The following is a 15,869-nucleotide window of genomic DNA, read 5'->3' as shown; positions in this document are numbered from 1 at the left end:
GGGCAGTAGTCACAGCTCTGCCAGAAGGCCACAGGTTCAAGCCCAACTCCTGCACCATCAGCACAAAATCCAGGCTCCCACTCCCCACGTGGTACTGAGGGAGTTCTGCCAAGGGTATTGTCTGACAATTAGGTTGTTCAGTGAAGCCTGCACTGGTCAATGTAAAAGATCATAGCACAATATTCAAAGGAATGTTGGGGTGGGGTTGCTCAGTGACCTTGTCCAGATTGATCTCTCTGTTGTTTGTGGGATCTTGCTTTGCAGAATCTGACTGCTATGTTTCTCTATCTTACACCCAATGATTATACTTACGTTGGTACCAAATGGGTTGTCAAGTACTTTGCAACATCCTGGTAAAAGCACTGTAGAGATGCAAGTCTTTCTTTCTTTGAAGCCAAAGCAAAACTAAAACTCTCTATTCTGGGCCCTGGAAACACCTTAAGCCTTTGAGGCCTTGACTTCAGCAACCTGCCAAGCCATCACTTTCCAGAAACTTCAAAAATGCAGAATCCCAGAAATTCTGTGATCACAATCCCAACTTTCTCCTTCCCCTCTGTTCTCAGTGACATTACTGTGCACCACCACGACCTCCTGCACTGTTTCCTCTTATTACCCCCCCCTGCCCCAGGCCCTGACTCCAGATGACCAAATCAGGGTCTCACAGCCTAAGCTCTTATCCTTGATCAGTTCCACGTGATCCCTGGGAGGTCTGTGCACTCACTGAATCCTGGCCTTGTTGCCATTCCCGATTTTAATGGCTCCACTGTTGGTGTCATACATTAGGTCACGTGAACCCCAAATTTCTCTGTCTCTCTTAAGATGCTTATTAAAACCTATCTATTCAGTCTTTGATGATTTGGTGCCAAATTGGTATTGCTACTGTGAAGTCCTATGGTTTACGTTGTTAAAGGCTCTATATAAATGCAAGTAGTTCAGTAGCAGTAGTGTACACTATCTACAAGATACACTGCAGAAATTCACCAGAGACCCTCAGACAGCTCCTTCCAAACTCACAACCACTTCTATCTAGAAGGACAAGGTCAGCAGATACATGGGAACACCACCATCTTCAAGTTCCCCTCCAAACCACTCACCATCCTGACTTGGAAATATATAGCTGTTCCTTCACTATCACTGGGTCAAGATCCTGGAATTCCCTTCCTAAGAACATTGTGGGACAACCCACAGCAGATAGATTGCAGCGGTTCCAGAAGGCAGCTCACCTCCACCTTCTCAAGGGGCAACAAGGAACTGGCAACAAATGCTGACCAGCCAGCGACACTCACACCCCACAAAGGAATACAGTTTTTAAAAAGTTTCAGTGATGCTCCTTGTCATGGTCTTTAGATCCCTCTGTAATCTCCCAGGGCAAACCTTCAGCCAGACATTTTCCTATACATTTTCAATGGGGTTTGGCCTGTTTAGCACCTGTCTCTTCCATCCTAGCATAGGTGGCTGTGACTGCTGGCTGCCACTATAACCCCTCTCTGTTACTTTAGGAAGCTTCCCAGCTTCTTTCATGTTCTTCCTGAGAAGGTTGTGTGGCCAATTATGATAACAGGAATTACTTTGCACTGCAAACAAACACCGTTATCAAATCGCACAGCATAAAAGGAGACCATTCAGCCCTCTGAGACTGTCTCAGCCCTTTGGAAAATTCTTTGCAATCGTTGCTGGAAAAACACAGCAGGTCTGGCAGCATCTTCAGCTTTTGAGGAAGAGTTACTGAGCCCGAAACGTTAACTCTGCTTTCTCTCCACAGACACTGGCAGACTTAAAGAGTTTTTCCAGCAATTTCTGAATTGGTTTCTGATTTCTGCAGTTCTTTGGGCTCTTTTTCTGTATGATCATTCCCCGTTCTTTGCCCCGAAACGTGTATTTTTTTTTTGCTCCTGGTATTTATCCGCCTTCTTTTTGGAAGTTACACCTGAATTTCTTTCTGTCATTCTCTCAGACAGCATATTCCAGATCATCACATGTCGTTTCATGAAATCTTCTCTCTATCTACCCTTGTGCTATTGTGCCAATTATTTTTAAAGTGTGTTCTCTGGTTACCAGAGGAAACAGTTTCCCCCTATCTACTCGATCAAAACCTTTCACCATTTTGAACATTTCACTGACATCTTGCCTATCACATCATTTCTAGAAGCTGTCAATATTTTCTCGGTATGTTATTCCCTTTCTTTTAATTTTTCTGTCTCTGTCAACTCACTATTTTCTCATGAAGGTTTCTGCAGCAAGAAGATTCATCATCAATCTCCCAGGCTCTGGTCTACTGTCACATCTTACTCCACTCCTAAGTACCTGCAGTACAACACTACAGACAAGGGACAGTTCATCACCTGCTCTCCCAGTCACTTGAGCATTAGAGAGACTATTTCCTGGTTGCTCCTGATGAAGCCTGATTGATCTGATGTCATTGTGTTTGTAAATGGAGACACCTCCAACATCACTGCTCCCTTAAAGATGAAAAAAATACTGATCCTCTTGTCACATCTGCTCACTTTAGAGGACTGGTACTTTGCAAAGCAATCGGAAAGAGGCACTTCGACCTTTCCAGAATAAAGCCAAAATTGGAATGTATAACCATATTCCAGAGTTACCAAGCATCAGTGTTTAAATGTAAGATCCTGCAGCACCTAAAAGCAAACTCCCTTTGTCCCTTCATGCTATTTGCAGATGGATGGGTAAATCAGCTTATGGGTTTGGCACAAAAAATGTATACACACGCACACAGACACACACATGCACACAGACACACACACTCACACTCGCCAGACAAGAGCATAACGAAATAAGAAACAGGAGCAGGATTGGACCATACATACAGACTATTCAATGCAATCTTGGCTGATCTTCATCTTCAACTTCAGCTTTCTCACTTTCCTGAGGGACTAGTGATGGAGCATTCACAACTCTTTGGGGTAGAGAATTCCAAATATTAGCCATCCTGTGAATGAAGACATTTCTCTCTCAGCCATGAATGTCTGCCTCTTTTTCCTCAACGTGCTCTCCATGTTCTAATTTCCCCATCCAGAGTAAGCAATCTGTCACTGTTGAGTCCCTTACAGAATCTTGTTTGTTTCAATGAGATCATGTCTCATTCTTCTAAACACCAGAGTATGCAGCCCAATTTAATCAGCCTATTACAGGACAATCCCCTCATCCCAGGGACCAAACTAGTGAACTGCCTCTGAAACAAGCAAATCCTTCTTTAAATATGGAGATCATACACACAGTATTCCAGGCATGGTCTCACCAAAGCCCCACACAACTGTGGTAAAAAACATCTTTATTCTTGTCCTCCAATAAAGGCCACAATGTTTTACTATAGTTGCATGCCAACTTCGTTCATAGAATCATAGAAACGTACAGCATAGAAACAGTCCCTTCGGTCCAACGTGCCCATGTAGACCACATATCCTAAATAAAGCTAGTCCCAATTTTCCAGCATTTAGCTCAGATACCTCTACGCCATTCCTGTTCATATACCCATCCAGATCTCTTTTAAATACTGAAATTGTACCAGCCTCCACCACTTCCTCTGGAAGCTCATTCCATATACACACCACCCTCCATGTGAAAAACTTCCTTGCATGAGTATTTCTGAACACGAATTCTTAAAAAGTTTCACATCTTTTAACAAAGTATTCTGCCTTTCCATACTTGTAGGAGAAAGTGAGGTCTGCAGATGCTGGAGATCAGAGCTGGAAATGTGTTGCTGGAAAAGCGCAGCAGGTCAGGCAGCATCCAGGGAACAGGAGAATCGACGTTTCGGGCATAAGCCCTTCTTCAGGCATTCCTGAAGAAGGGCTTATGCCCGAAACGTCGATTCTCCTGTTCCCTGGATGCTGCCTGACCTGCTGCGCTTTTCCAGCAACACATTTCCAGTTTCCATACTTGTATCCAAGGAAAATAATCTAACGCTTCCCACATTATACTTTATTTGTTCTGTTTGCTCACTCACTTTACCTGTCTGTATCCCTTTTCAGCTTCTTTGTGACCTCCTTACAATTTCCATTCCCATTTGTGATCAATAAGATTGGAGTGCTATATTAATCACTTGGATGATGAAGTAGAGTAAGCAGCGGAGGCTCCAGTACTGATCCATGCAGCACTCCACTCATCACTACCTGCCAAGTTGAAAGTGCCCTATTTATCCCTACTTTTTGCTGTTTGATAACTAGTCCTCTCTACATATCTATGAATCTTTACCATGCAGATTGACTTATGTGTGGCACCCTATCTAATATTTTTTTAAATCCAATTATACTACATCTACTGCTTTCTCTATTTCTATTCTACAGTCTGAAAAAAATCTCTAATAAATCTACCAAACAGAATTTCCCCTTTGCAAAACCGTACTGACTGTGATCTTACATCAGTTTCTGAATGCTTTGTTAAGACTTCCTTAATAAACGACTCCAGTCCTTGTCCAACAGCTGATATCAGACTACCTGGGCTAGAGTTCCCTATTTCTCACTCCTTCTTGAAACATGCTAACTTCCAATCTGCTGGGACCACTTCAGAATCTAGAGAATTTTGGAAAATCACAACCAGTGTAACAACAATCTCTTAAATTCTCTCTTTTAGAAGCCAAGGTCGAGGGATTCAGGACCTGGAAATGTATCAACTGTTAGTCCATCAAGCTTCTCTAATACATTTCTTTGCTGATATGAATTATCTTAAGTTCCTCAGATCCCACAATATCTTGCATTTCTAATTTGTAACTTGTGTCTTCCCCTGTGAATATTTGTTCAATGCCTCTGCTACTTCCTCATTCTTCATGATAACAACCCGTCTTTATTTCTAAGCAACCAGTATTTACTTTAGCTACTTTCTCCCTTTTTTATGTATGAATGAACATTCTTACAATCTGTTTTTGTATAGCTGGCTAGTTTACTCTCATATTCCACTTCCCTTCCTCATTCCACCAACTATTCAGTGGTCCTTTGCAGACTTCTAAAACACAGCAAATCCTCGGATTATTCATTGGAAGATTCCAAGTGTCTTCTTTCAATACAATACTATCCTTAATCTCCCCAGTTAGCCCCAAATGGGTTTTGTTGCAGGACTTTACAGAATAGAAACAGGCCATTCAACTGAACTGATCTTGCTCATGTTTATACTCCATATGAGCGTCCTCCCACCTGACCTTGTCTCACCCAAGGAGGTAATGGCCTATGGGTATTATTAATGGACTGTTAATTTAGAGACCCAGTTAATGTTCTGAGTACCCAGGTTCAAATCCCACCGTGGCAGTTGGTAAAATAAAAATCTGGAATTAAGAGTCTAAGAATGACCATGAAATAATTGTCAATTGTTGGAAAAATCCACCTAGTTCACTAATGTTCATCAAGAAAGGAAACTGCTGTCCTCACCAGGCCTGGCACCATACCTTACCTTGTCCAGTCTAATGTGACTCCAGACCAACAGCAATGTGGTTGCCTCTTAACTGCCCTCTGGACAACTAGGGATGGGCAATAAATGCTAGCTCAGCTAGTGATGCCCTCATCCTGTGCATGAACTTAAAAAATTTTTTTTTTCCCTCATGTACTTAGCCACCTTACTCTCCTGTCAGATTTGCCTCAATCATTCCCTATGGTAGCAAATTCCACATTCTAAGAACTTCTTTAGTAAAAATACTTCTCCTGAATTTATTCATGACTATTTTACCTTTATGGACCCTTATTCCGATCTCACCAGCAGGTGGAAACATCCTCCCTCCATATATCTTATCAAACCTTTCCATAATGGGGAGGCAATGGCCTCATGGTAATATCATTAGACACTTAATCCAGAGACCTAGGCAATGTCCTGGAGCCCTGGAGTTGAATCCTCCATGGAAGAAGGTGGAATTTGAATTCAATAAACATCTGGAATTAAGAGTCTAATGATGACCATGAAACCATTGTCGATTGTTGGAACAAAACATCTGGTTCACTAACGACTTTCAGAGAAAGAAATCTGCCGTCCTTACCTGGTCTGGCCTACATGTGACTCCAGACCCACAACAGTGCTGTTGCCTCTGGGCAATTAGGAATAGGCAATAAATGCTGACCTAGCTAGCGATACCTATGTCCCATGAATGAATTTTTTTTTAATTCTAAAGATCACTATCAGCTTGTCTTTCTCTCGAGAAAAGAACCCAGTCTGTTCAACATTTTTATTTAAATTTATACCGTTTAGTTCATCCTGGTTGTAAATCTGAGATCTAGACAGACAGTCAGAGAAAGAAATGATAGTCAGAGGGAGAGACACATGTTCATTTCATATTCACTCACTCTCTCCTGCAGTCAGTTCTATATTTAAAAGTGCCAGTGGCCCAAGAAAATCTTTGACAAATCTGTGCTGTTGACACCATTGTCCATGCTCTGGGAGGCCCCATTTCCATTGTAATAAGCATCTTTCATACGCTGACAGCACATGTTGCTTCAGAGCCTGTACAGCTTGTGATCGGAATCCAGCTACACCCTCACCATCACGGCCCCTCTGTCATGGCCAAGGTTTTACATCGTAAAATTGATATTTCTGGCAAGCCTTCAGACATGAAGTCTCACAGTGTCTTGGATTTCAATAACACGCTTTGTCTCTCCTTGGTGAACCAACTCCTTGAATAAAACGCTGGACTGTGCTCCAGAGAATTTGTTGATGGGCAGCACGAGAGAGCAGCAACCACCCCCACACCTCCTTTTTCTTGGGTGGGGGGAGTGAGTAAAGAATTCAGATGTATGGAACATCAGTCAGAAAGCAAGGTGACCTCTCTGAGACTCAGCCTCCAGCACAGCCCCTTGGGAAAGTCTTCCTCTCTCAATTGTAATGGTCCTGCACACCAGGGGTTAGAGACCCCTATATCTTCACCCAACATTGCACCAACTAAACTGTACCTAATGAACAATCGCTTTCTGAGAAACCTTAAAATCTTATAGCACAGAAGGCCATTCAACCCTTCATGCCTGCACAGTTTTCTTACAGCGCCATCCACCTCCTCTGCTCTTTCTCCATTGTGCAATAATAGCTTCCACTTCAAGTATTTATTTAATTCCTGTTTGAAAGGTGAATCGGAAATCTCAAATCTGCTTTCACTGGCCTTTCATGCACCATGCTGTGGATCATAACTACTTGCTCCTACCCCTGCTCTGGTGGTTAATACTTTCCATCTGTGTCTACTGTTAATAGCCCCATCTGCCAGTGGAAACAGTTTATTTTTATTTTATTCTCAAATCCTACCATCATTTTAAAACAAAATACTGGGGATGCTGGAAATCCAAAACAAGCATAAAGTGCTGGAGAAACTCAGCATTCTGTGGAGAGAGAAACAAAGTTAATGCTTCAGCGGGGGAAAGAGTTAATGTTTCAAGTCCAATAAAAATCCTTCAGGACTTCCACCGCACTTTCTGATTCATTCCTCATAATTTTAAGTCTCTTCCGAACCTGCTCCACTCTAAAGGAAAACAACTCCAGCTCCTCTCGCCTCTCTGAGTAACTACAGTACCTTGGCACTGGTACTCGTCTGCTGCATCCTTGTCAAGGTCTTCTGGGAGAGTGAGGCCAGGGGTTAGGACACAGTCCTCCAGCTGAGGCAGAAGCTGAGTGAGGGACACACCCCAAAAGATTGGCTGCTGCAGGTTGGGATGACTCTATCTTGTCTTTCTGAGGGTTGCAGTATCTGCAGTGGAATCAGCAGACCATCTGTTCTAGTGATGGGATACGGCCCAAGTACAGACAAGTGGGACCAGTTTAGATTGGGAAATGTGGTCGATATGGACGAGTTGGACCAAAGGGTCTGCTTCCATGCTCTATGACTCTGTCAATTGAGGCATAAATATTGACCAGGAGACTAGGCAGCAACCCACCTTCTACCCCAAAGCTGGTCTCTCCAGCTGCAAGGTGTTTTGAGACACATTGGAAAGTGCATGTTTTGCATTTTTCTTCCTTATACGGCTTGACACAAATTAGCAACAGAACTGTGTATCTCCTGGTCTCTCTGGCTTTGGTGCAATACTGAGCGCACTCTTTACCCATCCAACTCTCAAGGGAACCCTCCCCTGGCCATAGGGAGGGACCTTTGCTGAAGAATAATAGTTTGGTCAACAGATCTGTTCCAATTTGCAGATGGACTGTTCCCAAAGGAAAGTGCTTGTCTAATTTCACAGCCCTGCACATTTGAGAAGCCAAATCAGTTTCCCCCCCCAGGGGCCCAGTTTTGGCTGCAGCTCACACTGACCTATTTATTAAAGTACATCAATGAAATATTATTTTAAAATACATTCTGAAGGTAAAGTCAAACCATCTGGATCACTGCAGGAGTCAACAGAGATTTCTCCAGTTTCTCTGCAATGGCTCCATTTACAATAATCCATCATAATCATGTTTTCAGCTCTTGTTCCCTGTGAGTCTCTCCCTATCACGAAAAGACGCCTTTGTCTGTTAAATAAAACCTTCGACTGCTGTCGAATCTGAATTTGGAGTGTTTGCAATGTGCTAACCATGTAATAGAAACATGTTTCATTGTCAAGGAAAATACGCCAGGGGCACAGCTTATAGGGGCTGGTCAGGTAGCAGCTGGAATCATACAAACAATGAAAGAAGGCCATTCAACCCACCATGTCTGTGCTTAGCCTTTGACAGACTATCTCACTTCCCCCCCTCTTTCACCACAATTCTGCAGAACTTTACTTTTCATCCAACATTTATCCCGTTCCCCCCTCTTGTATAACTTATTGAATCTCTTTCCACTGCCGCTTCAGGCAGCACGTCATAACAAATAGCCTGTAGAAACATTTCTCATCTCCCTCACCTCCTGCCTCTCTGAACAGTTATCTTAAAATGGTGCCGTCTGGTTACTGATTCTTCCACCCTATTCAAATCCCTCAGGAATCTGAATATGTATGTTAAATTTCTCCTTCATCCATCTTGCTGCAAGAAGAACAAGCCAAGCTTTCTGAGGAACAGAAGCAGGTCAGTTAATCCATCAAGACTGCTTCCTCATGTTGTTAGCTATAGCAGCTCTGAGCCACCATTTTTCCTTTTCTGCACTCCCTTGTTCACAGCTGTGGGATCTACAAGTGTTTTTATCGCTTGTTCTCCACAGGACAGTGAAAGAATTCAGCAAAAAGAAAAACTAATGAAACAAGACTCATCTCATCATTCTTTATTCAAACTGAGCAGAGGGGATCGCGTTAATGGACATATTCCATTGTTTACAAGAATGATACTAGAGACTTCAGAGACTGGGGAAGCTGAGGTTGGTCTCCTTCAAACAGAGAAGACGAAGGTGGAGATTTGAAAGGGATTTCCAAAATCATGAATGGTTCTGATTGAGTAAATAAGAAGAAACTGCTTCCAGTTGCAGAAGCGGTAGTAACCAGAGGAACACACTTTGAGGTTGATTGGCGAAAGAAACAGGTACTACATTTTTGAGATTGCGAATGTCATTGTGAAATCTGCTGACTGTAAAAGCTATGGAGGCAGAGTCAATGTTAATTTTCAAATGGAATTGGACAAATAATTGTAGGAGAAATTGTGAAGAATGTGACTAACTGTGCATGTCTTTCAAAGAGTTATCAGAGCCATGGTGGGCCAAATAGTCTTTGCCTGTAGCTTTACGATGATGAAATTTAGGATATCCTCACCACTGTAATGTTCACTTGCCTCAGATTTATTTCCAGCAACTAAAATCTGGGGAAACGTCAGGAATGTGTGCTTCAGCGAAGTATCAGTTCATAATCCTCAGTTAGAGTAAAGAGTGTAATCAATTGATGAGACTCCTGCCAAACGTGTGATACTACAGCACCACACTGATATTAACACTAATTCTCAGCAGCCTGAGCTGTTCATAGATTCAATACATTATCATGTGCCTGACCATATTCTTTCAATTAGAGACACCAAGGAAACATAAAGTTCATGCCGAACATAATCTCAAACTAAACTAGTCCCACCTGCCTGCTCCTGGCCCATATCCCTCCAAACATTTCCTAATCATGTCTGTATCCAAATGTCTTTTAAATATTGTAATTGTGCCCACATCCACTACTTCCTCAGGAAGTTCAATCCACACACGAACCACTCTCTGTGTAAAAGAATTGCCCTTCATGTCTTTTTAAAATCTCTCTCCTCGCATCTTAAAAATGTGCCCCCTAGTCTTGAAATTCCCCCATTCTAGGGAAAAGACCATTAACCCCTCATGATTTGATAAATCTGGTTAATTGCAACATTTTAACATGTTAGGTAACAGAAAATTGAAGTTTGGGGGGACTTCTATGATTTAGGCAACTGAAAATATGACTAACAATTAAATCAAGGATGCAAATGATTCAGAATTGGAGGAGCACAGAGATCTTTGAGTTAGCATCATCAGAAGCAAAGGAATAAGGAAGGACACAACCACCTGATGAATGAGTGGCGCTCCAAAAGCTAGTGCTTCCAATTAAACCTGTTGGACTATAACCTGGTGTTGTGTGATTTTTAAGTCATGAGCAAGTGAGAGAAATGGAAGGAAAGAATGACTTTTATAAGGGCTTTGTCTTTTCCAAATCATTTGTAACTAAGACATTTAATGTCATTGTGATGTCAACGTCAATCATTATCCTAATTTGTTAACATATAAAGAATCATTCATCCATCGTTCCTGTACTTGATGAATTTGGCAATGTCTCTATTTTAAAATTCTCACCTATGCCTTCAAAGCCCTCCATGGCCTCATTGTTTGCTAGCTGTGAAATATCATCTGTATCGACAACATCAGAGATCTTGGGGCTCCTCTAATCCTGAACCTGTGAGCATTCCTATTTAAATGAGCAGGGTCTTCAGTTTCCTGGGCCATAAGTTCTGGAAATCCCTCCCAAACAATCTTCTTTCCTTTAAGATGCTCACAAATGTTTGTCTGCTTGACTAAGGTGTTGGTCAGCTTTCTTAATATCTCTTTATGTGACTCATTACCAAACTTTGTTGGATTATAATGCTCCTGTAAAGGATTTTGGACCATTTGTGCTACTTTAAAGAAGTTTTATGAATGCAAGTTATTGTGATCATTACAAAATGTCAGGGCTTTCTTATCTATCTTTATTTGACAAGCAAGTGAAGAACAAAGATTGTCATTTCATAACAAAATCCTTAGAGGAATCTACTTTTTATTCTTGCACAAAGTAACGTATTGGTAAACTCAACACATCACAACTACAGTCAAATTTCCAGAAGATTAGTTACAAAAACAAAATTGGAGTTGCAATTTATTTTTGTTCTATTTTTAATGTACAGGATTCTGTCGGAAGTAAAGTCCTGTAATATTTTAATAACCCATTGTTTGAAACTCTCTTGCAGAAAGATTTTGAGCATGCAGAAAGAATCTAACTTCTTCCCTCTAAATAAAAACCAAAATGAAGTTCAGATGCTGTAAATCAGAAATAAAAATAGAGATTGATGGAAAAGCTCAGCACGTCTGGCAGCATTGGTGGAGAGAAATCAGAGTTAATGCTTTGGATCCGGCGACCCTTCCCCACAACGTTCTGAGCTTTTCCAGCAATTTCTGTTTTCATAACTACTTCACTCGCTAACTCTGCCTCAGAAAAATTTATTAATGGGAATGAAGCACTTACCTCTTCTGAACTTTGTTTTTCTGATTCCAGGTTTCATTTTATTCCTACAAGGGTGAAAGAATGCTGTGATTAAAATGCTATGTTGTAAAATTACCATGCCAACTTAGCCCTGGACATTGGAGACCTGAACGACCTCAGGCTTTGCAGTGCTCAAGATCTCAAACAACATTTTGGGGTTTTTTTGCACGGATGTGGGAGTGCTGGCAAGATCAATATTTATTTCCAATCTTGACCTGACCTTCTCGATCTACTGCAGTGCTGTAGGGTAACCCCACAGTAAAGGTGGAGAGAGAGTTCCAGGATTTTAACCCAGTGACACAAAAAGCTTGGCAAAACAGTTCCAATAACATTTGATGCACTAAATATTAGCTTCAGTGCCTCTGTACGAGAAAGTGAAAATAAAACCAAAACCAGATAAGGTCCCATGGCTGATCACCCATCTGTTTCAGCTCAGCCAGTGTGGAGTGAAGTTTGTAAAGGGGTAGATTCACAAGGTAACTTTCAAAAGGGAATGGGGTAAATAGTTGAAGGACAGAAACCTGCAAAGGAAAGTGGTAACAATCACTAGAAAGACAAATGGTTGGTGATCAGTTCACTGAGCCTCAGGCAATGTTGGATCCATCACAGTAAACTCAGCCAGTGCAGGAATTCTTAGCGTCACACTTCATTGCAAACCAGCCATCCAGCCAACTGAGCTCAGCCAACTCAGAAATGACAAACTGGAAATCTTTCAGAGAGCTAGCATGGCTATTATGGACTAAACGACTTTTCCCTGTGCTGTATTATTCTGTGATACTTCCATCATGTTCTTCATATTGACCTATTCAGGCAGTGCATTCCCAATTAGAACAAAGCAAAACATTGTAGAAGCAGTTCCACATCCCTCACCTTTGGTTCATTTGTCAATTACCTTAGATCTGTGTTGAAGCCCCCCCTGCACCCCACCTCCTTCTAGGTTAAGAATAATTACTTATTCAATGGCACATTATTAAAACAGAACACTGACCACAGTGTCATTAAACCTGTTTTTTTTTATAATGCGTTTATTTCTTGACAGTCAGGAGGCATTCAAAAGCACACAGAATGAATGTGAACTGATCCAGAGGGTGCGATGTTTAGACACACAGATCAGTCTGGGCCGAAGGAAGAAACACTGCGATAATTTTGACCTGCCTGGGTAAATGAATCAATCCTTGTCACTTCTCTCTCCTCAGCATCACTCAGTCACCACTGAACGATGGCTTGCACAGGTTGTTCTCAAATGTGAGGTCTATCTGCAATCTATCCACAGTTGAATAACTCACTAACACTGCACACACAAGAAGAATTACCACTTAGATATCATCCCTGCTGACAAATCAGGAAACAGTCTCATTGTGGGTCAAACGCCTGGCACTCCCTCCTTTAACAGCATTATGGGTGCACCTAGAAAACAGGGACTGCAGCAGTTCGAGAATACAGCTCAGCATCACCTTCCCAAGAACAATTAAGGATGGGCAATAAAGGCTGGCTTAGCCAGTGACATCCACACCCTGTGAATAAATTTTTTTGAAAAACTTCAATGTCCTCTGTAGAAATAAGCAAAACAAAAGAACTCATCATTGACTTCAGGAAGCAAGGTGGAGTGTACGCCCCTATCTACATCAGATTGAGGTGGAGACAGGCAAGAGTGTCTCGTTCCCCAGAGTGACAATCACCAACAATTTGTCCTGGTCAACCTACACTGATGCGATGGTCAAGGAAGTTCACCAACGCTTCTACTTCCTTAGGAGGCTAAGGAAGTTTGGTATGTCCTTAAAGACTTCTAGGAGAAAGTGAGGACAGCAGATGCTGGAGATCAGAGCTGAAAATGTGTTGCTGGAAAAGCGCAGGTCAGGCAGCATCCAAAGAGCAGGAGAATCGATGTTTCGGGCATGAGCCTGAAGAAGGGCTCATGCCCGAAACGTCGATTCTCCTGCTCTTTGGATGCTGCCTGACCTGCTGCGCTTTTCCAGCAACACATTTTCAGCTCATGTCTTTAAAGACTCCAACCAATTTTTACAACTGTATCATAGAAAACATTATATCTGGAAGCATCACAGCACAGTTTGGCAACTGCTATGCCCAGAACTGGAAGAAATTATAGAGAGTTGTGAACATAGCCCAGTCCATCATACAAACCAGCCTTCCATCCATTAACTCTATCTACACTTCCTGCTGCCATGCAGAGGCAGCCAACATCATCAAAGACCCCTCCCACCCTGGTTATAATCTCTCCTAACTTCTTCCATTAGGCAGAAGATATAAAACTTAAATACATAGACCAACAGATTCAAGTACAGCTTCTTCCCCACTGTTATTAGACTTCTGAATGGACCTCTCAAATTTCAAATTTAAAGTTGACCTTGTTCTGTTTTACTATCTTAATGCACTTTGTATGGTATAATCTGCCTGTACTGCACACAAAACAAAGCTTTTCACTGTACCTATGTATATGCAACAATAATAAATCAAATCAAATTAAGAAAAATCCATTAAGACCTCAGTGCAGTACCCAGGGAGTGCTGCACCAGCAAAGATGTCACACTTCAGATGAGAAGTTAAACTGAGGGTCACTTTGTCCTCTCAGTTTAATATGACAAATCTCATTACACTAACTGGAGGAACAGCAGGAGGTCCCATTCCTGCTGTCTGGCAAATATATAGTCCTCAACCAGTATCACAAACAGATCATATGGTCATCCCCACATTGTTGCTGCGGAATCTTGCTGTGCACAGACTGGCTTTTTTCCCCCCACAATATAACAACAACTATCGTTTTAGCTCAGAGTAGACATCAGAAGTATGGCCTGAACAACAAGGCTACACCTCGGGGAGAGTCGATATTGGGAGGAAAAGGTGTAAAAGGCGAGGGAGGATTCTAGTGGAGGACAGCAGCCATCAGCTGCCTACAACTGCTGATCCACCGTCAACAGGAGTTGCTACACAGGGTTGGTGGAGAGGAGAATGTAATATAATATTCAATACTTCCTTGGCACAGCTATACATGGGGCATTACAAGGAAATCCAGTATCATAGACAACCCATCACAGCGAACAATGAAGTAAGTGATCCTCCTGTTTATTCAAGTCTTTTATCAGTTTTCTGCTAAGAGGAATTCAGAGTAGCTGTGGTTAGACCACACTGAGTAGAACATAGAACAGTACAACACAGTACAGGCCCTTCGACCCTCAATACACGAATAGTTCTGAGCTTCATTTAGTAAAATTGTATGGAGGCATCAGAGATGTACTAGAATGATACCAGATAAGAGTGATGTTTATGAGGGAAAGCTAAACAGGCTGAGGTTTTGTTCTCAAGCCAACCAAAGCTTTGACTTGTTAAAGGTCTTTATGGTAATAAAATAGTTTGATAGGGTAGTCAAAGAGATTTCATCGCCTGTGGGTAAGTATAATCTTGGAGCAATAAATATGAGATTCACTAATAATCAGGAATTCAGAAGAAACCTTTCAGACAGCGGGAAGAAGGTGGAACTTGCTCCCATAAGGATTGGTTGAGAGGAAGAGTTTTTTTGTAAATCATTTGCGGGATGAGGGTGTTACATGGCCAGACCAGCATTTCTTTCCTATCTCTAATGGTCCAGAGGGCAGTTAAGAGTCAACTACATTGTTGAGGGTCTGGAATCACATGTAGGCTAGACCAGGTAAGGATTACCAGAATCACTTTAGGGGAAGCTGGATAAGCTCCTGATAGAGAAGGGACCAAATGGTTAATAGGTCCAGATAGAGGGAGGACAAGGTAGGGTGGTAGGTCCTCATACAGGGAGGACCAGTTGGGTTGAATGCCCTGTTTCTGGACTGCAATTACTGTGTTCAAAGCAGGTACATAAATATTCCAGATAAGGAGACTTTGCTCTATCTGTCTCGCTCTGAGGAGTGAGACACTGCAGTTTTACAGCAGTCTGACACTCTGATTAATTTGGGAGATAACTTTGGTTTGCTGTCCCTGACGACAAATGTTCTCTATTTTAGCTAGAGCTGATGTTCCATTCAATGTCATCGAGCTGTTAAAGTGCTGTCAGTTTGATCCTGCTGTACACACATTTCCTGGTTGCAGCATCAATATTACAGTGGGCTGTGTGTTGGAATGGCGTCTGTGTATACACACCAGACTGGAGATTAGAAATGGCAGAGATCAAAAACACCCTTCATAATGGCATCACTTTTCTTAAATTACAAGTTTCTAATTCAGGTTAAATCACCTGTTCACCCAGATACAACAATCGTACAG

General features: G+C 41.9%; 1 long non-coding RNA gene across 4 annotated transcripts in view; it reads right to left on the bottom strand.

Moving 5' to 3' along the window:
- Positions 1–15,869, bottom strand: part of LOC122540575 (uncharacterized) — a 225,820-nt gene that overhangs the window by 140,803 nt on the left and 69,148 nt on the right. For all 4 annotated transcript variants that reach the window (XR_015751959.1, XR_015751957.1, XR_015751958.1 and 1 more), the window contains one exon: positions 11,601–11,644. This is a non-coding gene — a long non-coding RNA (uncharacterized LOC122540575). The remainder of the gene's footprint in view (positions 1–11,600; positions 11,645–15,869) is intronic.

Source organism: Chiloscyllium plagiosum, unplaced genomic scaffold (assembly GCF_037043375.1).
Source record: "Chiloscyllium plagiosum isolate Xiang-an unplaced genomic scaffold, Cpla_swu_hap1 HiC_scaffold_29, whole genome shotgun sequence".
NCBI classification, from domain to species: Eukaryota; Metazoa; Chordata; class Chondrichthyes; order Orectolobiformes; family Hemiscylliidae; genus Chiloscyllium; species Chiloscyllium plagiosum.
Note: the sequence above shows the minus strand (reverse complement) of the source record. Positions and strands in the feature narration are given on the sequence as shown.